Source organism: Toxorhynchites rutilus, chromosome 2 (assembly GCF_029784135.1).
Source record: "Toxorhynchites rutilus septentrionalis strain SRP chromosome 2, ASM2978413v1, whole genome shotgun sequence".
NCBI classification, from domain to species: Eukaryota; Metazoa; Arthropoda; class Insecta; order Diptera; family Culicidae; genus Toxorhynchites; species Toxorhynchites rutilus.
In genome coordinates, this window is record NC_073745.1 from 168,822,924 (window position 1) to 168,845,394 (window position 22,471).

Sequence of the window (22,471 nt, forward strand, 5' to 3'; positions counted from 1 at the left end):
CTTCGATGCTCTATACGTGTGCCCGACACGGGCTACTTCCTATTGGGATGCAGCTAACCATTAATCAGCAACGCTCCCTAGTCTGTACCCCATATCTAGCGTGGTGCGTCTTTCTCGACTCGAGGAATCCAGGATAGAATGGTCACTAGCCGGCGCAATCATCAGTTCGTGTAGAGTTGTCATGAGCGGTACAACCTTTGGCTCTTGTTGAATGATCAGTGGACTGCACAACCTTCGGCCCGTGCATCTGTAAAGAGTGTGTGTATGTATTGCCGCGACTATGTAAAAGTTCATCGATCGGATAGGAGGGATATGAAACGGGGACACAACGAAGGAAACATCATTAAACGTTGACATCGGCGTTTCTGAGGAACAGGTATAGATGAAGCAGAAGATCAGGATCCCGGCTACCTAAGATATCCCGGACGGGGATATCCGATTTTCTGCCTTGTGCTCTCAGTGCTCTAGAGAGCTGAGAGCGAGCAGCATGGAACCGGATACACGACCAGACAACATGCTCGATGTCGTGGTAGCCATCGCCACAATCACAAAGATTGTTTGCTGCGAGCCCAATGCGATAGAGATGCGCGTTTAGGTTGTAGTGATTGGACATAAGCCGAGATATCACGCGAATGAAATCACGACCTACATTCAATCCCTTGAACCATGCACTCGTCGAGACCTTAGGGATAATCGTGTGTAACCAACGACCGAACTCATCTTCACTCCACATGCGCTGCCAACTAACGAGTGTGTGCTGACGAGGAATCTGAAAAAAATCATTATATGCAATTTGCCTTTCAAAACGTGTGCCTTCTGAAGCGCCCACCTTAGCTAGCGAGTCCGCTTTCTCATTCCCCGGAATCGAGCAATGAGAGGGAACCCATGCTAAGGTAATCTTGAATAATTTTTCGACCAAAACACTCAATAGATGTCTTATTCTTGTTAGGAAATAAGATGAGCGTTTATCAACCTTCATTGAGCGGATTGCCTCTATTGAGCTGAGACTGTCTGAAAAAATAAAATAATGGTCGATGGGCAGTGTTTCAATGATCCCTAGAGCATAGTATATCGCACCCATTTCTGCGACATACACGGAACAAGGATCTTTGAGTTTGAAAGAGGCACTGGAATTTTCATTGAAGATGCCGAAGCCAGTGGACCCGTTTATGTATGAACCGTCAGTAAAGAACATTTTATCAGATCCAACTTTCCCATATTTTTCCGAAAATATCGACGGAATAACATTGGAGCGTAGGTGATCTGGTATTCCATGGATTTTTTGTCGCATGGACAGATCAAAAATGACAGAGGAATTGCAAAAGTATGGGAAGCAAACTTGGTTGGAGATGCCTGGTAACCGTGTTAACCGTCATGATGTTTCGTCGAAATTCTTCGGATATGCTAAATCATTTACGGTTGAACCATAAAAATGATTCCCTGGTGGTGGAGGAGACTGGGAAGAAGAATTCAGGATCTGCAGGAGTAAAATGCGGACTTAAAGAAGGTGGTCTCAGCTCCCGTTCTAAAATAGTAGTATTCAAATTCAGAGTGCCGAGGAAAATATACCATACTAGTGGTCAATGATTCTATAAATGTACCTCTTTTGAACTGATAGCTATAAGGACCTAACAGAAATATTCAAACAAATCAGCTATTTCATTCAACATTCAAAGAACAGGTAATTTTGAACAGAAAAAATTTTATGTTGGTACAATAATAATATTGTGCATCATTCTCATTGTGCACTTTTTTTTTCAATCGTCCTCAAAATATCATGAAATGGTAAATTTATCAATATACTAAAATACCATTTCATTCAAAAACAATTATTCTGCACCATGTTTATTTCAAAATTATATTTAATGTAACTTTTAAAATTATGACATCATACTTTTTTATTACAAATATGTCTATTCTTTTTGATTACAAGAAATAAATATTCGCTCGGTTAATCGAATACTGAAAAACAATTATTCGAATGAATCGAATATTTAAAAATGACCCCACGATTAATCGACAATTGAATAAACGAAAAATTTAGACATCTCTATTTGCAGTCAAATCCCTTTCCACAGTCCTCTGTATATTTATACCGTTTCCCCTCGCGCACTTATTGACGACACGGTCACACCTTTATTCTACACATCTTGGATACAATACGGTAGCGCAACTTATGAAAAAGGCCTTTCAGCCATCTTGGAATTTGTATGTAAACAATCTGCAATATTTTGCAATTTCTTTTTTTTTTGCTCTTTGTGTCTGGAATTGTATTGGTGGGAATAAGAGAATTGAAAAGTTGAAAGGTAAGTCTTTTACGGTTAAAGTTAGGTTTGTAATATACTCTATCGCATTATATGTTTCAGCTCAAGAGAATAAATCGACTCTCAGTGTCGGTTGGTGATGGAGATATTTTACCCGCGTTTTGCAGCTAGAGACGTCGGTTAATCGTTCGATTAATTCAAATAATCGAATATCTGTAACAGTAATTTTATACCAAATAATGAAAAATCAAGGTATGAATACATCGAATAATTATCAAAGTAATCGCGATTAATGAAAAAGGGAACCATTTTTTTCAGAAAATACAGTGTAAAATTTGTTTAACCGTCATGGTGTTTCGTCGAAATTCATAGAATATGCTAAATCATTTACAGTAGAAGCTTGATTCCTAGGTGGTGGAGGAGACTGGGAAGAAGAATTCAGGGTCTGCAGGAGTAAAATGCGGACTTGAAGAAGGTGGTCTCAGCTCCCGTTCTAAAATAGTAGTAGTCAAATTCAGAGCGCCGAGGAAAAAATACCATACTAGTGATCAATGATTCTATGACCAAGCAGAGATATTCAAACAAATCAGCTATTTCAACAAACAACATTCGAAGAACAGATAATTTTTGAACAGCTTCGCCGTCCACCTCCTCCAGCACGTTAGGCAACGATGTTGTCTTGTCGATGTTCTCACGAAAAATGAATGTGTCTCACCACCAGAATATCGCTTAAGTATGCTTTTTGTGTGTGATTGAATCGAGAGAAGGTGTGGTTTACGATGGCAATTTGGAAGGCAAACTAGAGGGGAATGAACTCTCTGAGCTCGGAACTTTCGGCGACTGAGCAATAATCGATTGCGGGCGCATACAATATTGGATACGGAAATATCCTACTGATGGGGAAGAATAATCTTCTGAAGCTATCCTGTTAATTGCGATTGATTGAAAAACCACAAAACCAAATGTATTTGATCACAGTGTTACATGGAAAGAAAACATTCAAATAAACTCTTTCACATGAATATATTTTGAAAATGCCCAAAGGAACTGGCAGATTATTTTCAGTAACGATTAGATATTTCCACATTTTCCTCGATACTGGAAGCCCACCAGTGGTTAATGCCAACTCGATAACCACCTGTTAATAGCACTTGATTGAAACATATTTGGTCACAGCGTTACATCGATAGAAAACATTCAATTAAACTCTTTCACTTGAATATATTTTGAAAATTCCCAGAGGAACTGGCAGATTATTTTCAGTAACGATTAGTTATTTCCACATTTTCCTCGATACTGGAAGCCCACCAGTGGTTAATGCCAACTCGATAACCACCTGTTAATAGCACTTGATTGAAACATATTTGGTCACAGTGTTACATGGATAGAAAACATTCAATTAAACTCTTTCACATGAATATATTTTGAAAATTCCCAGAGTGTGGAGTCATGCCTCTTGGCGAAATAAATGAAGTAGCACAGCTCTATCATAGTGACAGCACTGGACGGAATGGCAGCACGGCGAGAGAGAGAGAGAGAGAGAGAGAGAGAGAGAGAGACAGAATAGAAATGCGCGACGTTGAGCGTGGAGGTGGAAAATAGGGAGAGTGAATGAACCAGTGAAAATTGATTGAGTAGTTATTATTGAATCTCGTGCAGACCCTACAAATTGGCGACGAGGACTGTGGAATCACGGTAAGGATTGGATACAATACAATTTTATCGTGAATATGAGGAAAGTATTGAAAAATATTTCGAACGATGAATTGGAAAATGGCGTTTTTTTCTTCTTCATAAAACGTCCACGGCTGCATGTCACATGCAACCCATGTAGTGCTGCGGATGGTAGTATTGGTGCAATGGTCTCAGTTGCAGTGCTCACAGATGCAGGTGACTTAAATTGTGCTGACTGTTGACATTGTTTATGTTGGAGTTGGGCGATTGGTGGCAACCGATATGGGAACGAATGTTCTGTAAAAAGAATGCTGAGTGCTTGACTTGAGTATTATATGCTGGTAGTACGAACCGAGCATAAGATTCAGTAATTGGGATTGTTTCAAAGAGTGATGAAGGATAATATGTTGGAGTATGTACCTGTTAGAAGAACAGGAGGGGAACAAAAGAATTTGTTCCCGGGCTCAAGCGTATTTATGGTTGTATCTGCCTTTCTGGCAAGAGGACAATATGTTGGAGTATGTACCTGTTAGGAGAACAGGAGGGGAACAAGAGAATTTGTTCCCGGGCTCAAGCGTATTCATGGTTGTATCTGTCTTTCTGACAAACGAATAATAAGTTGACGTATGTACCTGTTAGAAGATCAGGAGGGGAACAAGTGAATTTGTTCCCGGGATCAAGCGTATTCATGGTTGTATCTGTCTTTCTGACAAACGAATAATATGTTGACGTATGTACCTGTTAGAAGATCAGGAGGGGAACAAGTAAATTTGTTTCCGGGCTCAAGCGATTTATGGTTGTACCTGCCTTCCTGGCAGGAGGTGATTAATTCACGGGTGCTTCAAAAAAACTCGAAGAGCGTGCCTGTTATATGAACAGGAGGAGAACACAATCGAATTCTCGGGACGATCTATTGAACGTATAGAACGGATGTACCTGTTGTCTAACAGGAGGTGAACTTGTTTTAGTTCACGGGGCGCATATTATTGTTATACGTATATTTGTATATTGAAGATAAATCAGGGTTACAGAGCAAGTCACGCGGGAGGCTAATTCAGATTTGTAAAAGGAAGGACGGATAATTTTGTTGTTGCACTGGAAATCTAACAGATGTCGCCCACCTACCACTGGCTCTGAACGCATTCTTCGAACTGTATAACCAAGACTGTTTATCGAGATACAAGCTAAGATAAGTGAAACAAAAGGAAGGGGAGAGACTCGCTGATTTCGTTTTGCGGTTACGACAGCAGATATCCGATAGATGTTTCGCCAAGTATTCAGAAGACGTGAAGGCCACCTTGGTGGAGATATTCCCAGCCGATGCTATTATCGAATCACAGGAAATGTTGCGTAGAATACTGCAACAGGATTGTTCTTTCGCGTCATTAGGTGCATTGATAGGGATAGAAAATCAAGTAAAAAGTTAGACGAAAAAACAGACAATGCGGAAGTTAACCAACAGGTTCTTATAGTGAGAAAAACCTGTCCCGAGTTTCAAGAGAAGTTTTCAACATGCAAATGAGGTTAAGTGTAAGTTCGAGGACAAGAGTGGATACAACTGCTACAACTGTGGACGTCGGGATCAAGTTTCAACATCTGAAATGACCAGCAAAAGTCAAGGTGTGCCATGCCTACAAACGGGTTAGATACTTCGAGTCATAGAGTCGTTCCCGAAAATTGAATTAGACAATGAAAGTATATGTAGTTATGGAATCAGAAGCTGATTCTGAAGATAGCCGGAAAGTCGCTCCTGTTGAATCAACATCGGAAACTTATACGTTTCAACCAACGTTGTTTCATGTGATATTGGAGGCGTTAAACTAAATATGCTCGCTGACTCCGTCTCTCATGTGAATTGGGAGCAGCTTGAAACAGTGAAACATAGCTGTTATCAATGCGCCAAGGGCAGCGAAAGGGTGCTTAGAATAAGGTAACGCGAATCCTTTAACAATCCTCGGTATTTTTGTGACGGATGTTAAAGTTGAATTAGCTCCGGAATCCAAAGATACAACAACGTTTATTACTTGCAATGGACTTTTCCGTTTCAAACGGGTTGCTTTTGGATTAGTTATAGCTTCTGAACTGTTCCAAAAGATCATGAATAAAATATTAGTTGGGTGTGCAGGTACGTGCAGGTTTAGGAAACTACTTAAACAAATGTTTGTCTAATTTGGTCATACTAGACGAACCTTTACGGAACCTCACAAGAGAAGATTCAATCTTTCCTTGGACCAATGAACAACGAGAGTCTTTCGAGCGTATTTTAATCTGCAATGGCCAATAGCCAAAATGTGGGTTTCTTCAATGGAAAAGACCGTATCGAAGTAATGATTGACGCAAATCCAACAGATCTCAGGGCATTCCTGCTACAAATTGATGTGCCAGGGTGCAGTTGAATTGTACACTGTGCATCCAAATCGCTAACGGACAAGGATGTTTTGTCACGACTGGGCACACTCATATTACTCTTATTTTCCGTATAGAAACCAACAAGTTTTGTTATTGCTATGACGTTCTCCTTAAAACCGACAGAATTGTAATACCCACAGTATTACGAAAACGGGTATTGCGTGTTGTTCACCCTTCGGAATGCACATGATGAAATCACATCTGCGGAGCGCTGTATGGTGGCCAAAATTGGAAGGTGAATGGTGGAAGAATTTGTTAATAATGTCGTTCATGTACTTTGGTTGCTGCTCCTGAATCGTGTCGATGGTCCGAAAGAAAATGCCCTATGGACTCTGGGAAGAAATAGCGGAGGACTTATGGGGACCTCTACCGGACGGTCAAACGCTTTTTAACGTCGTTGACTATTACATTCGCTTCATTGAAGTATGTGAAATAACGCAAACTACTGCAAGGGAAACCATCCTGCTACTTTCGAGAATTTTGACCAGCTACGGTGTACTACTGGCAATACCTCACTGGTCACAACAAAACCGTTCCATACTGAACAGATTAAAGATTGCTCAGGAATTGGGACAAAAATGGACAAGGTCTTGGACTAAAACATATTGTCGTACCCCTCAACTCCTCATTCGATCACTGGTCGGTCTCCATTTGACTTGATGTGTGGAAGGAAAGTGCGCAACAGATTTCCTCAAGTTCCTCGCGAAGTTCACTGGGACGAAGAAGGTAGTGATTTCGACCAGCTTGAGAACATAAACGCCAAGGATTATCTTCCACACCAAAAATAAAAGAAAAAGGGGGATTGTGGAGTCATGCCTCTTGGCGAAATAAATGAAGTAGCACAGCTCTATCATAGTGACAGCACTGGACGGAATGGCAGCACGGCGAGAGAGAGAGAGATAGAATAGAAATACGCGATGTTGAGCGTGGAGGTGGAAAATAGGGAGAGTGAATGAACCAGTGAAAATTGATTGAGTAGTTATTATTGAATCTCGTGCAGACCCTACACAGAGGAACTGGCAGATTATTTTCAGTAACGATTAGTTATTTCCACATTTTCCTCGATACTGGAAGCCCACCAGTGGTTAATACCAACTCGATAACCACCTGTTAATAGCACTTGATTGAAACATATTTGGTCACAGTGTTACATGGATAGAAAACATTCAATTAAACTCTTTCACATGAATATATTTTGAAAATTCCCAAAGGAACTGGCAGATTATTTTCCAGCAATGATTAGATCTTTCCGGAACTTTCTCGATGCTGAATGGCATCCAAACGGAAAGAGTTCTGCGCGTGTATGTGTCGATCCTTCGCCGTCCACCTCCTCCAGCACGTTAGGCAACGATGTTGTCTTGTCGATGTCCTCACGAAAAATGAATGTGTCTCACCACCAGAATATCGCTTAAGTATGCTTTTTGCGTGTGATTGAATCGAGAGAAGGTGTGGTTTACGATGGCAATTTGGAAGGCAAACTAGAGGGGAATGAACTCTCTGAGCTCGGAACTTTTGGCGACTGAGCAATAATCGATTGCGGGCGCATACAATATTGGATACGGAAATATCCTACTGATGGGGAAGAATAATCTTCTGAAGCTATCCTGTTAATTGCGATTGATTGAAAAACCACAAAACCAAATGTATTTGATCACAGTGTTACATGGAAAGAAAACATTCAAATAAACTCTTTAACATGAATATATTTTGAAAATTCCCAAAGGAACTGGCAGATTATTTTCAGTAACGATTAGATATTTCCACATTTTCCTCGATACTGGAAGCCCATCAGTGGTTAATGCCAACTCGATAACCACCTGTTAATAGCACTTGATAGAAACATATTTGGTCACAGTGTTACATGGATAGAAAACATTCAATTAAACTCTTTCACATGAATATATTTTGAAAATTGCCAGAGGAACTGGCAGATTATTTTCAGTAACGATTAGTTATTTCCACATTTTCCTCGATACTGGAAGCCCACCAGTGGTTAATACCAACTCGATAACCACCTGTTAATAGCACTTGATTGAAACATATTTGGTCACAGTGTTACATGGATAGAAAACATTCAATTAAACTCTTTCACATGAATATATTTTGAAAATTCCCAAAGGAACTGGCAGATTATTTTCCAGCAATGATTAGATCTTTCCGGAACTTTCTCGATGCTGAATGGCATCCAAACGGAAAGAGTTCTGCGCGTGTATGTGTCGATCCTTCGCCGTCCACCTCCTCCAGCACGTTAGGCAACGATGTTGTCTTGTCGATGTCCTCACGAAAAATGAATGTGTCTCACCACCAGAATATCGCTTAAGTATGCTTTTTGCGTGTGATTGAATCGAGAGAAGGTGTGGTTTACGATGGCAATTTGGAAGGCAAACTAGAGGGGAATGAACTCTCTGAGCTCGGAACTTTTGGCGACTGAGCAATAATCGATTGCGGGCGCATACAATATTGGATACGGAAATATCCTACTGATGGGGAAGAATAATCTTCTGAAGCTATCCTGTTAATTGCGATTGATTGAAAAACCACAAAACCAAATGTATTTGATCACAGTGTTACATGGAAAGAAAACATTCAAATAAACTCTTTAACATGAATATATTTTGAAAATTCCCAAAGGAACTGGCAGATTATTTTCAGTAACGATTAGATATTTCCACATTTTCCTCGATACTGGAAGCCCATCAGTGGTTAATGCCAACTCGATAACCACCTGTTAATAGCACTTGATAGAAACATATTTGGTCACAGTGTTACATGGATAGAAAACATTCAATTAAACTCTTTCACATGAATATATTTTGAAAATTGCCAGAGGAACTGGCAGATTATTTTCAGTAACGATTAGTTATTTCCACATTTTCCTCGATACTGGAAGCCCACCAGTGGTTAATACCAACTCGATAACCACCTGTTAATAGCACTTGATTGAAACATATTTGGTCACAGTGTTACATGGATAGAAAACATTCAATTAAACTCTTTCACATGAATATATTTTGAAAATTCCCAGAGGAACTGGCAGATTATTTTCAGTAACGATTAGTTATTTCCACATTTTCCTCGATACTGGAAGCCCACCAGTGGTTAGTACCAACTCGATAACCACCTGTTAATAGCACTTTTTTTTTTTTTTATTTAATCGTTTATTTTTACAGGCTCAGTTACATAAGTTTAAAGGAGCCAAACTCCTATCTGTATAGTTACAAGTATACATAAACATTTTTTATTAATTCTAATGTTAATGAGGTAGAGAACCGATTACTCGCGGCTTGCTCGAGTTTAGAAGGGTGACATTTTGTTTCAGGAAAAGGATGGGATATAAGGATATGTTGACAATGTTCACACTCACATTCGCACTCACATTCATCATACTCAATTCTTAAGCCTATCTTATATCTAACATGTATTTACATTTCACCTTATTCTATTGTTAGTAAGAAGGGATTTGATTTCTCGCGAAGGAAAAGGAAAAGGAGAATATAAGGATATAAGGACAATCACACACGAAGATCGATAGCTTTTAGGAAGACATATATTTGGGACATGTAATCAAGGTCTAACCGAGCCAACACATCTCTCACCGGCACATTGGGCTGCCTTCCTCTAGCCCGAAGAGAGTTTTCTAAATTCGATCTGGCAACAAGATACTCCTCGCACGACCAAACAACGTGTTCGATGTCGTGGTAACCTTGGCCACAAGCACAGATATTGCCATAGGCAAGATTAAAACGAAAGAGTAGCGCGTCTAACGAACAGTGATTGGACATGAGTCGAGAGAAGGTGCGAATAAAGTCCCGACTTAAGTCCAGACTTTTGAACCATGGTTTGAGGCTAACCTTAGGGATAATCGAGTGGAACCACCGACCCAATTCATCTTCGTTCCACTTACGTTGCCAGTTAGCGATGGTATTTTTACGGACTAAAGAATAAAATTCATTGAAAGCGATTTGACGCTGATAAATATCGCCTTCAATTGCACCTACCTTTGCTAATGAGTCAGCCCTCTCATTACCCGGAATTGAGCAATGTGAAGGGACCCAGACAAAGGTAATGACATAACAGCGTCTGGTTAAAGCACTCAAATTTTCTCGTATTCTCTCAAGGAAGTACGGCGAGTGCTTTTCCGGCCTCACTGAACGGATAGCTTCGACAGAGCTAAGACTATCCGTTACAATGTAATAGTGTTCAACAGGTCGTGAGGCGACGCTGTCCAGCGCCCAATGTATTGCTGCCAATTCAGCAATATACACAGAGCAAGGATTCTGAAGACTGTGGGAGGTGCTAAAAAATTCGTTGAACACTCCAAATCCTGTGGACTCATTCATAGAGGACCCATCAGTAAAGTACATATTATCACAATTGACACGCCCATACTTTGCATTGAAGATCGTAGGAACGATCCCCGATCGATGATAATCTGGAATTCCATGGATTTTCTCCTTCATGAACAGATCAAAATGTACAGAGGAATTGATGTAGTCAGGAAAACAAACACGGTTGGGAGTATACGAAGAAGGATCAACCTGCATGGAGATGAATTCATGATATGAGCTCATGAATCCTGAATGAAAATTTAGCTCGATAAGCTGCTCAAAATTTCCGATCACCAATGGGTTCATAACCTTACACCGGATGAGGAACCGAAGCGATAATAAATTGAAGCGATCTTTTAGTGGGAGTAGGCCTGCCAAAACCTCGAGACTCATGGTATGCGTTGAGGGCATACATCCCAACGCAATACGGAGACAAAGATACTGAATTCGCTCGAGTTTAATGAGATGTGTTTTGGCAGCTGATTGAAAACAGAAACTGCCATACTCCATCACTGAGAGAATAGTTGTTCGATACAACATTATAAGATCTTCGGGATGGGCTCCCCACCAGGTGCCGGTAATTGTACGGAGAAAGTTTATTCTTTGTTGGCATTTTTTACTCAGATACCTAATATGGGCCCCCCAAGTACATTTGGAGTCGAACCAGACCCCAAGATACTTGAATGACATAGCATGAGTGATCGGTTTACCCAAAAGTTGAAGCTTTGGTTTTGCTGGTCTATGCTTCCTAGAAAAAACCACCATCTCTGTTTTCTCCGTGGAGAATTCGATCCCTAGCCCAATGGCCCAGGTTGAAAAATTGTTCAAAGTATCTTGTAAGGGTCCTTGCAGGTCAGATTCGTTTGATCCTACGACAGACACCACTCCGTCATCTGCAAGTTGTCTTAGGCTGCAATTTTGTGTAAGACAATTGTCGATGTCGCTTACATAGAAGTTGTACAAAAGGGGGCTTAAACATGAGCCCTGGGGGAGGCCCATGTAGGAGACCCGATTTACTGTCGAATCCCCGTGAGAAAAGTTCAACTGTTTCTCACAAAGCAAGTTATATAACATATTATTCAATAGAGGCGGCAGACCCCGAGAGTGTAATTTGTCTGACAGGACCTCTATTGAAACTGAATCAAAGGCCCCCTTTATGTCCAAGAATACTGAAGCCATTTGTTTTTTTCCGGCGTAAGCCATTTGAATTTCTGAAGAAAGCAACGCAAGACAATCATTCGTCCCCTTGCCCCTGCGGAACCCATATTGTGTATCTGAGAGTAAGCCATTCGTTTCAACCCAACGATCAAGGCGAAACAAGATCATTTTCTCCAACAATTTCCGTATACAAGACAGCATTGCTATTGGGCGGTACGAATTGAAGTCGGACGCGGGTTTTCCGGGTTTTTGAATAGCTATAATTCGCACTTGTCTCCAATCATCTGGAACAATATTATGCTCCAGAAACCGATTGAATAAATTCAACAAGCGATGTTTCGCCACATCAGGGAGGTTTTTTAACAAGTTGAACTTAATTCTATCCGTTCCTGGAGCCGAATTGTTACAAGAAAGGAAAGCAAGAGAGAATTCTACCATCGAAAACTCAGAATCAAGATCGCACCTATCTTGTGGTATATCTCGAACAATTTTTTGCACAGGAACGGAATCGGGACAAACCTTCCGTGCAAAATTAAAAATCCATCGATGTGAATATTCTTCGCTTTCATTCGATGAAGAGCGATTTCTCATGTTTCGAGCCACTTTCCATAAGTTTTTCATTGACGTTTCTCGTGACAAACCTCCCACGAAATTTCGCCAATAAGCACGTTTTTTCCCTTTGATCAAGTTTTTAAATTGATTTTCAAGGTCAAAATACGTTTGAAAATTCTCAATGGTTCCACGTTTCCGAAAAGCTTTAAATGCGTTCGATTTATCCTGATAAAGCTTGGAACATTGGCTATCCCACCATGGATTGGGAGGCCTTTGACAAAAAGTGGAGCCTGGGATGGGTTTCGTTTGAGCGCGAACCGCGCTGTCATATATCAAACGAGAAAGGAAGTTATACTTCTCCAATGGAGGCAAACCATCTCTGGAATTGATGGCTAGAGCAATTGCGTCCGCATATTTTTTCCAGTCAATGTGTCTTGTGAGGTCATATGCCATGTTTATAGATTCAGAAGAATTCGAACCAATGGTGATGGAAATTTTGATTGGCAAGTGATCACTACCGTTGGGGTCCTGGATTACATTCCACTTGCAATCTAACGATAATGAATTCGAGCAAAGCGAGAGGTCAAGAGCACTTGGGTTAGCAGGAGGTTTAGGAACACGTGTTGTTTCCCCAGTATTCAAAACGGTCATATTGAAGCTGTTACAAAGGTCATATATCATCGATGAACGATTGTCGTCGTACTGTTCCCCCCAGGCAGTTCCGTGAGAGTTGAAGTCTCCCAAGATCAATCGTGGCTCAGGAAGGAGTGAGCACATGTCAACAAGTTGCTTGCGGCTAACCGCAGCTCTCGGAGGCCAATACAAGCTGACAATACAAAGGTCTTTGCCTCTGATGTTTGCATGACAAGCAACAGCTTCGATCCCCCCAATAGGTGGAAGGTCAATTCTAAAAAATGAGTGGCACTTATTGATCCCCAATAGCACCCCTCCGTATCTGTCAACACGGTCCAAGCGTATAATATTAAAATCGTGGAAAGAGAGATCATCTCGCGAAGAAAGCCAAGTTTCGGACAGAGCAAAAACGTCACAATTGAAGTTATGAATTAAAAATTTGAATGTATCCAATTTAGGGATAAGACTACGACAATTCCACTGTAAAACAGTGATATCTCCGACCTCTCTATTTGAATTAGACATCAAGAGAGATAATCATTGCAAGGAGGGGCCATGTTTGCATCAATTGTTGCAAAATTGTCTTTAATACTGGAAGCATTGAAATGACAATGGTTCTGATGGAGTCGGAAACATTAAAACACTTGAAGATTTGGTCCAAAAGATCAGACAACTTTATAAATCCCGATTGGGGAGTTGAGCTGGACGGAAAAATAGGGACATTTGGGGTTTTTGATGTCCCCTCGAGTGCTGGGTCGTTCGAAGGTGAACTATTCCCACGGAAGCCAGGAGGAACCTGATTTTGCTTGTCCGCTGCACTCGATTTTTTAGGCATGCTAACAGGAGGTATAACCGGAGGGGCTTGTCCTTGAACTTTGGGAGTGGTCACATTTTTGCGCCGGGGATTCCCTTGGAAAATGAACGGTGTGCCCCCGTTAGCTGTGTCCGCTTCCATTTCGTCAACGGGCAACGTGGCGAAGACATTTTGTGTGATGATTGGTTGTTGTTGTTGGGCCAGTGGAGAAGCGCCCTTTAAAATATCCGCAAAAGTGCGTTTCGAGCGTTCCTTCAAAGAGCGCTTCTGTTTCTCCCAGCGACTCTTGTAAGTTTCACAAACTGAGAGCTCGTGTGGGGATCCCCCGCAATATGGACATTTATGCTCAGTCGCACTGCAGGATTTCCCCTCATGTTGCTCTCCGCAAGTGGCACAGCGCTCCTTGTTGGCACAATAATCTGAAGTGTGACCAACTGACTTGCATTTTTGGCAAGTCATGGGCTTTGGCACGAAGAGTCGCACAGGCAGTCTTAATTTGCCCACCATGACGTAGTCAGGGAGAGCGGAACCAGCAAAAGTTACTCGAAACGAGTCTGACGGCGTGAATTTAGTTTTTCCCTTTTCTTGGGATACTTTCCCTAGTTGGCGGCTGTCCAAAATTTTAACGCTCACCAACGGGAGTCTTTTAAATTTACCAACTCCTTCCTTTATCATTTCACACGTCAGACCCGATTCAGTTATCACCCCCGAGATTTCTACGTCATGGGACGGCACGTAGACACGATACTCTCGGGAGAATCTCTCGTCGATCACAACTGCATTTGCGTGTTTCCGATCACTCACGACAACACGCAGTTTGTTCGGTCTAACCTTAGAGATTTCGACCACGGAGGAATAATATCTTGCCAGATCTTTCGAAACCTGAATGACATTGATGGATTTTCCGTTCGGTTTGGGCCGGAAAAAAACAACCCATGGGCCAGCTCCAGGTGAATCTTCTGGATAGACCTTGACACGAGGAGAGGAAGCAACTGAGGGGGAGGTCGAGGTCGATTGTTGAGCGGGAGCGGGATCAGTAGGGCTGGGAGGCAAGTTCGGGAGTTGAGCGGAAACGGGAGCGGGAGAATGAGGGGGTGAAGAGGAAAGGTTTGCAAATTTTCTTGAGGGAGGCTTGTTGAGGTGAGTTAACTCTTCCTGTGAAGAGACATCTTCTGAGGGGGGAACGCGTTTAAGCGACTTCCCAGCACCCGTAGCTGGGGAGGGGGAGACAGTGGATTCGATATCCATGTCAACGCTTTCTTCCCCTTCTGCCATTTAAAATGGCAGATGTACACTTTCTTATAATTTTTGCAATTTTTTTTTATAATTAACCTTAACCTAATAACCTTAACCTATTAATTTCAGTATACTTATTATGCACACCAGTGCGGATTATTTATAACGGTGCTGCGTGTTGATCGTTCGGTACAGCTGAACCCGTGTATCGCACCACGCGGTGATGATGTCGAAGACGGTGCTACGGCGATAACACACCAGCACACAGCGCTCGCGTGCAGGGTTTCTTCCTCTCGCTTGTTGTGTCTGCTTCAATGAATTCACAGGGAATCCCGTTAGTGTCCAACACTCACTTCACCAGCCACGAAAATAACGGTATCACTTCAACGATGGACGATAACGATATAAAACCGTCCGGCGGCTTCGAGCTTAGGAAGACGAATGATGATTAATAGCACTTGATTGAAACATATTTGGTCACAGTGTTACATGGATAGAAAACATTCAATTAAACTCTTTCACATGAATATATTTTGAAAATTCCCAAAGGAACTGGCAGATTATTTTCCAGCAATGATTAGATCTTTCCGGAACTTTCTCGATGCTGAATGGCATCCTAACGGAAAGAGTTCTGCGCGTGTATGTGTCGATCCTTCGCCGTCCACCTCCTCCAGCACGTTAGGCAACGATGTTGTCTTGTCGATGTCCTCACGAAAAATGAATGTGTCTCACCACCAGAATATCGCTTAAGTATGCTTTTTGTGTGTGATTGAATCGAGAGAAGGTGTGGTTTACGATGGCAATTTGGAAGGCAAACTAGAGGGGAATGAACTCTCTGAGCTCGGAACTTTTGGCGACTGAGCAATAATCGATTGCGGGCGCATACAATATTGGATACGGAAATATCCTACTGATGGGGAAGAATAATCTTCTGAAGCTATCCTGTTAATTGCGATTGATTGAAAAACCACAAAACCAAATGTATTTGATCACAGTGTTACATGGAAAGAAAACATTCAAATAAACTCTTTAACATGAATATATTTTGAAAATTCCCAAAGGAACTGGCAGATTATTTTCAGTAACGATTCGATATTTCCACATTTTCCTCGATACTGGAAGCCCACCAGTGGTTAATGCCAACTCGATAACCACCTGTTAATAGCACTTGATAGAAACATATTTGGTCACAGTGTTACATGGATAGAAAACATTCAATTAAACTCTTTCACATGAATATATTTTGAAAATTCCCAGAGGAACTGGCAGATTATTTTCAGTAACGATTAGTTATTTCCACATTTTCCTCGATACTGGAAGCCCACCAGTGGTTAATATCAACTCGATAACCACCTGTTAATAGCACTTGATTGAAACATATTTGGTCACAGTGTAACATGGATAGAAAACATTCAATTAAACTCTTTCACATGAATATATTTTGAAAATTCCCAAAGGAACTGGCAGATTATTTTCAGTAACGATTAGATATTTCCACATTTTCCTCGATACTGGAAGCCCACCAGTGGTTAATGCCAACTCGATAACCACCTGTTAATAGCCGCGCGTGTATGTGTGTGTAGCGATGTCTTCCCAGGGAACCGTTTGTGGCATCACTCTCCTCCTGATAGATTCCCTTCTGGCCTAGGGTGCACAAACAGGCTCTTGGTGACACCGTTCATCCGCGCTTTCATGATAAATAAAGAGCTTCACCGCAACAGCGACAACATGCTCCAATCGCTGTTCAATTAGAACTGAGTGGATTTCCGAGCGCCGCTCGCTTATATACCGATTGGTGATTTCAATAGCCTGTTTTGAAAGCAATTTTAAGACTATTGAAACAAGTTTTTGGATCAAAAAGTAACAAGTATATAACGCGTAGACATTTTATCCTTCGAATGAAGTGTTTATCATACCATTTCGTTCAGTTGTTTAGGAGCTATTAACGCTCAAAATCTCGGTCTCCGGCGTAACGCTTTCGTTTTCGAAACTTTGATTTTACACCCCGGTATAGAAATGAAAGACGTAGTCCTACGTCAAAAAAATAATTTTTATATTTTAAGTATGACTTATTTCAAGAAGGAAGGTAACCTTTTAACGATAAGGTGAAATTTAAGTGGCTATTACATGTATTGCAGTGGGGTGAAAATCGTCATTTTTGAAGATTTTGCTTGAGTTTTCACCAGTTATATCGTTATATAGTTATTGCAGCCAAATTAAAAAAGCAGAAGTTGGGTGTCAAAAAACAAATTTTAGAGCGGTTAGAGAGCTTTAATTTGATTGATAGAAATGATCTAGTTCAATATAAATTTTCAGAATAAAATTAATAATAACACATTAAATATTATTAACTTTCAAGTTTTCCACTTCCAAAATGTTAAAATCCACTAATATAGATGTTCCACTACTATATCCTGTACAAAATTTCTCATATTTCAAATGAAAGCAACAGTAGTTTTTAAAGTAGAGCCAGTTTGAGGCAACAAGTCCGAAACAAAAAAAAATAGTTCTATAACTATTTCATTGTTGAAATTCGAACATATGCGTAGAAGGATTTTTATTCATCAAATATGCTCGTCTATTACCTCCTGAAAGAATCTGGATAAATTTATTTTTTTTCATGCGAGAAAGGTATTTTCTGACTTTGAGGGGGTGAATCAAAAATCAAATTCCTCTTTTATATTCAAGAAATGAAAAAATAACATACAAAAACAGGAAGTGGGTTATATCTATGGTATAATCGCAAGGGTGACGTAGGACTATCGTTGATTTAGAGATCATTTGTTTGAAGTTGAATCTAAATCCATTCTGAATGAATGAATGAATGAATATTTGGGAGACTTCGAAAACGAGAGCGTTACGTTGGAGGCACAAGGTTTTATGCATCCAATATAGGATACGAAAAACCTTGTTCTGAAGAATAATCTTCAGAAGCTAACATGCTAACTGTACTTGATTGACAAATCACAAACCCAAATGTATTTGAACATATTTGGTCACAGTGTTACATAGATAGAAAACATTCAATTAAATTCTTTCACATGAATATATTTTCAAAATTCCCAAAGGAACTGGCAGATTATTTTCAGTAACGATTAGTTATTTCCACATTTTGCTCGATACTGGAAGCCCACCAGTGGTTAATACCAACTCGATAACCACCTGTTAATAGCACTTGATTGAAACATATTTGGTCACAGTGTTACATGGATAGAAAACATTCAATTAAACTCTTTCACATGAATATATTTTGAAAATTCCCAAAGGAACTGGCAGATTATTTTCCAGCAATGATTAGATCTTTCCGGAACTTTCTCGATGCTGAATGGCATCCTAACGGAAAGAGTTCTGCGCGTGTATGTGTCGATCCTTCGCCGTCCACCTTCTCCAGCACGTTAGGCAACGATGTTGTCTTGTCGATGTTCTCACGAAAAATGAATGTGTCTCACCACCAGAATATCGCTTAAGTATGCTTTTTGTGTGTGATTGAATCGAGAGAAGGTGTGGTTTACGATGGCAATTTGGAAGGCAAACTAGAGGGGAATGAACTCTCTGAGCTCGGAACTTTCGGCGACTGAGCAATAATCGATTGCGGGCGCATACAATATTGGATACGGAAATATCCTACTGATGGGGAAGAATAATCTTCTGAAGCTATCCTGTTAATTGCGATTGATTGAAAAACCACAAAACCAAATGTATTTGATCACAGTGTTACATGGAAAGAAAACATTCAAATAAACTCTTTCACATGAATATATTTTGAAAATGCCCAAAGGAACTGGCAGATTATTTTCAGTAACGATTAGATATTTCCACATTTTCCTCGATACTGGAAGCCCACCAGTGGTTAATGCCAACTCGATAACCACCTGTTAATAGCACTTGATTGAAACATATTTGGTCACAGTGTTACATCGATAGAAAACATTCAATTAAACTCTTTCACTTGAATATATTTTGAAAATTCCCAGAGGAACTGGCAGATTATTTTCAGTAACGATTAGTTATTTCCACATTTTCCTCGATACTGGAAGCCCACCAGTGGTTAATGCCAACTCGATAACCACCTGTTAATAGCACTTGATTGAAACATATTTGGTCACAGTGTTACATGGATAGAAAACATTCAATTAAACTCTTTCACATGAATATATTTTGAAAATTCCCAAAGGAACTGGCAGATTATTTTCAGTAACGATTAGATATTTCCACATTTTCCTCGATACTGGAAGCCCACCAGTGGTTAATGCCAACTCGATAACCACCTGTTAATAGCACTTGATTGAAACATATTTGGTCACAGTGTTACATGGATAGAAAACATTCAATTAAACTCTTTCACATGAATATATTTTGAAAATTCCCAAAAGAACTGGCAGATTATTTTCAGTAACGATTAGTTATTTCCACATTTTCCTCGATACTGGAAGCCCACCAGTGGTTAATGCCAACTCAATAACCACCTGTTAATAGCACTTGATTGAAACATATTTGGTCACAGTGTTACATGGATAGAAAACATTCAATTAAACTCTTTCACATGAATATATTTTGAAAATTCCCAAAGGAACTGGCAGATTATTTTCAGTAACGATTAGATATTTCCACATTTTCCTCGATACTGGAAGCCCACCAGTGGTTAATGCCAACTCGATAACCACCTGTTAATAGCACTTGATTGAAACATATTTGGTCACAGTGTTACATGGATAGAAAACATTCAATTAAACTCTTTCACATGAATATATTTTGAAAATTCCCAAAGGAACTGGCAGATTATTTTCAGTAACGATTAGATATTTCCACATTTTCCTCGATACTGGAAGCCCACCAGTGGTTAATGCCAACTCGATAACCACCTGTTAATAGCACTTGATTGAAACATATTTGGTCACAGTGTTACATGGATAGAAAACATTCAATTAAACTCTTTCACATGAATATATTTTGAAAATTCCCAAAAGAACTGGCAGATTATTTTCAGTAACGATTAGTTATTTCCACATTTTCCTCGATACTGGAAGCCCACCAGTGGTTAATACCAACTCGATAACCACCTGTTAATAGCACTTGATTGAAACATATTTGGTCACAGTGTTACATGGACAGAAAACATTCAATTAAACTCTTTCCCATGAATATATTGTGAAAATTCCCAAAGGAACTGGCAGATTATTTTCCAGCAATGATTAGATCTTTCCGGAACTTTCTCGATGCTGAATGGCATCCTAACGGAAAGAGTTCTGCGCGTGTATGTGTCGATCCTTCGCCGTCCACCTCCTCCAGCACGTTAGGCAACGATGTTGTCTTGTCGATGTCCTCACGAAAAATGAATGTGTCTCACCACCAGAATATCGCTTAAGTATGCTTTTTGTGTGTGATTGAATCGAGAGAAGGTGTGGTTTACGATGGCAATTTGGAAGGCAAACTAGAGGGGAATGAACTCTCTGAGCTCGGAACTTTCGGCGACTGAGCAATAATCGATTGCGGGCGCATACAATATTGGATACGGAAATATCCTACTGATGGGGAAGAATAATCTTCTGAAGCTATCCTGTTAATTGCGATTGATTGAAAAACCACAAAACCAAATGTATTTGATCACAGTGTTACATGGAAAGAAAACATTCAAATAAACTCTTTAACATGAATATATTTTGAAAATTCCCAAAGGAACTGGCAGATTATTTTCAGTAACGATTAGATATTTCCACATTTTCCTCGATACTGGAAGCCCACCAGTGGTTAATGCCAACTCGATAACCACCTGTTAATAGCACTTGATTGAAACATATTTGGTCACAGTGTTACATGGATAGAAAACATTCAATTAAACTCTTTCACATGAATATATTTTGAAAATTCCCAGAGGAACTGGCAGATTATTTTCAGTAACGAGTAGATATTTCCACATTTTCCTCGATACTGGAAGCCCACCAGTGGTTAATGCCAACTCGATAACCACCTGGTAATAGCCGCGCGTGTATGTGTGTGTAGCGATGTCTTCCCAGGGAACCGTTTGTGGCATCACTCTCCTCCTGATAGATTCCCTTCTGGCCTAGGGTGCACAAACAGGCTCTTGGTGACACCGTTCATCCGCGCTTTCATGATAAATAAAGAGCTTCACCGCAACAGCGACAACATGCTCCAATCGCTGTTCAATTAGAACTGAGTGGATTTCCGAGCGCCGCTCGCTTATATACCGATTGGTGATTTCAATAGCCTGTTTTGAAAGCAATTTTAAGACTATTGAAACAAGTTTTTGGATCAAAAAGTAACAAGTATATAACGCGTAGACATTTTATCCTTCGAATGAAGTGTTTATCATACCATTTCGTTCAGTTGTTTAGGAGCTATTAACGCTCAAAATCTCGGTCTCCGGCGTAACGCTTTCGTTTTCGAAACTTTGATTTTACACCCCGGTATAGAAATGAAAGACGTAGTCCTACGTCAAAAACGATTAAAAACTTTTTTCTGACTCGATTATATACAGTGAAAAGGAATCAGAAACTATATATAATAGAGTCCGCCCTGTATTGTGCATCATTTTCATGGTGTGCTCTTTTTTCAATCATCCTCAAAAAATCATGAACTTCAAAATTATGACATATTTTTTTTATCATAAATGTCTGTTTGTTTTGATTACAAGAAATAAATATTCGCTCGATTAATCGAATACTGAAAGACAATTATTCGAATCAATCGAATATATAAAAATCACCCCACGATTAATCGACAATCGAATAAACGAAAAATTTAGACATCTCTATTTGCAGTCAAATCCCTTCCCACAATCCTCTGTATATTTATACCGTTTCCCCTCGCGCACTTATAGACCACACGGTCACAACTTTATTCTACACATCTTGGACGGGTCTATGGTACTAGGTGAGGCCGTTTCGTCACTAAGTTGGTTAGGGGAGCGGTATATGAAAACAGTACGGAAGAAAGCAAAAGGGGAATTATTTGCTTGAAGCGTGAAAGAGACAGACTGATCAGCGAGCTTCGGCACTAGCGTATTGTGTTTTATTTACAAACAAAACACAGTAGACTTCCAAGATGGCTGAAGAGTGGTTTTAGCAAGTTGGCCCACCTTAGGATATACTTCTAGGCGCCTTGGTTGAAGTATCCAGTGAATAGAGAACAGACACTCTGTTCATGTTAGAGGCCAATTACTTGTTCGATACTGGTACAAGTAACTTGAACAGAATGTCTGTTCTCTGTTCACTGGATACTTCAACTAGAGCGCTGACTGGCATCGTCTAAATCAGCCTGAAGTCGCGCTACCGTATTTTTTTTTCCAAAATATATATTTTCATCAAGGCTCATATGGCGTTAGCCTCACGGGGCCGGGAGTCCAATACTTTGACAATTTTTCTTATTATCTATGTTAGTAATAT

General features: G+C 40.2%; 1 long non-coding RNA gene across 1 annotated transcript; it reads left to right on the plus strand.

Moving 5' to 3' along the window:
- Positions 1-2,187: 2,187 nt before the first annotated feature.
- LOC129771432 (uncharacterized) lies at positions 2,188-3,152 on the plus strand. Its single transcript, XR_008742372.1, has 3 exons — positions 2,188-2,306; positions 2,367-2,516; positions 2,583-3,152. It is a non-coding gene; the product is annotated as an uncharacterized LOC129771432 (long non-coding RNA).
- Positions 3,153-22,471: the final 19,319 nt, after the last annotated feature.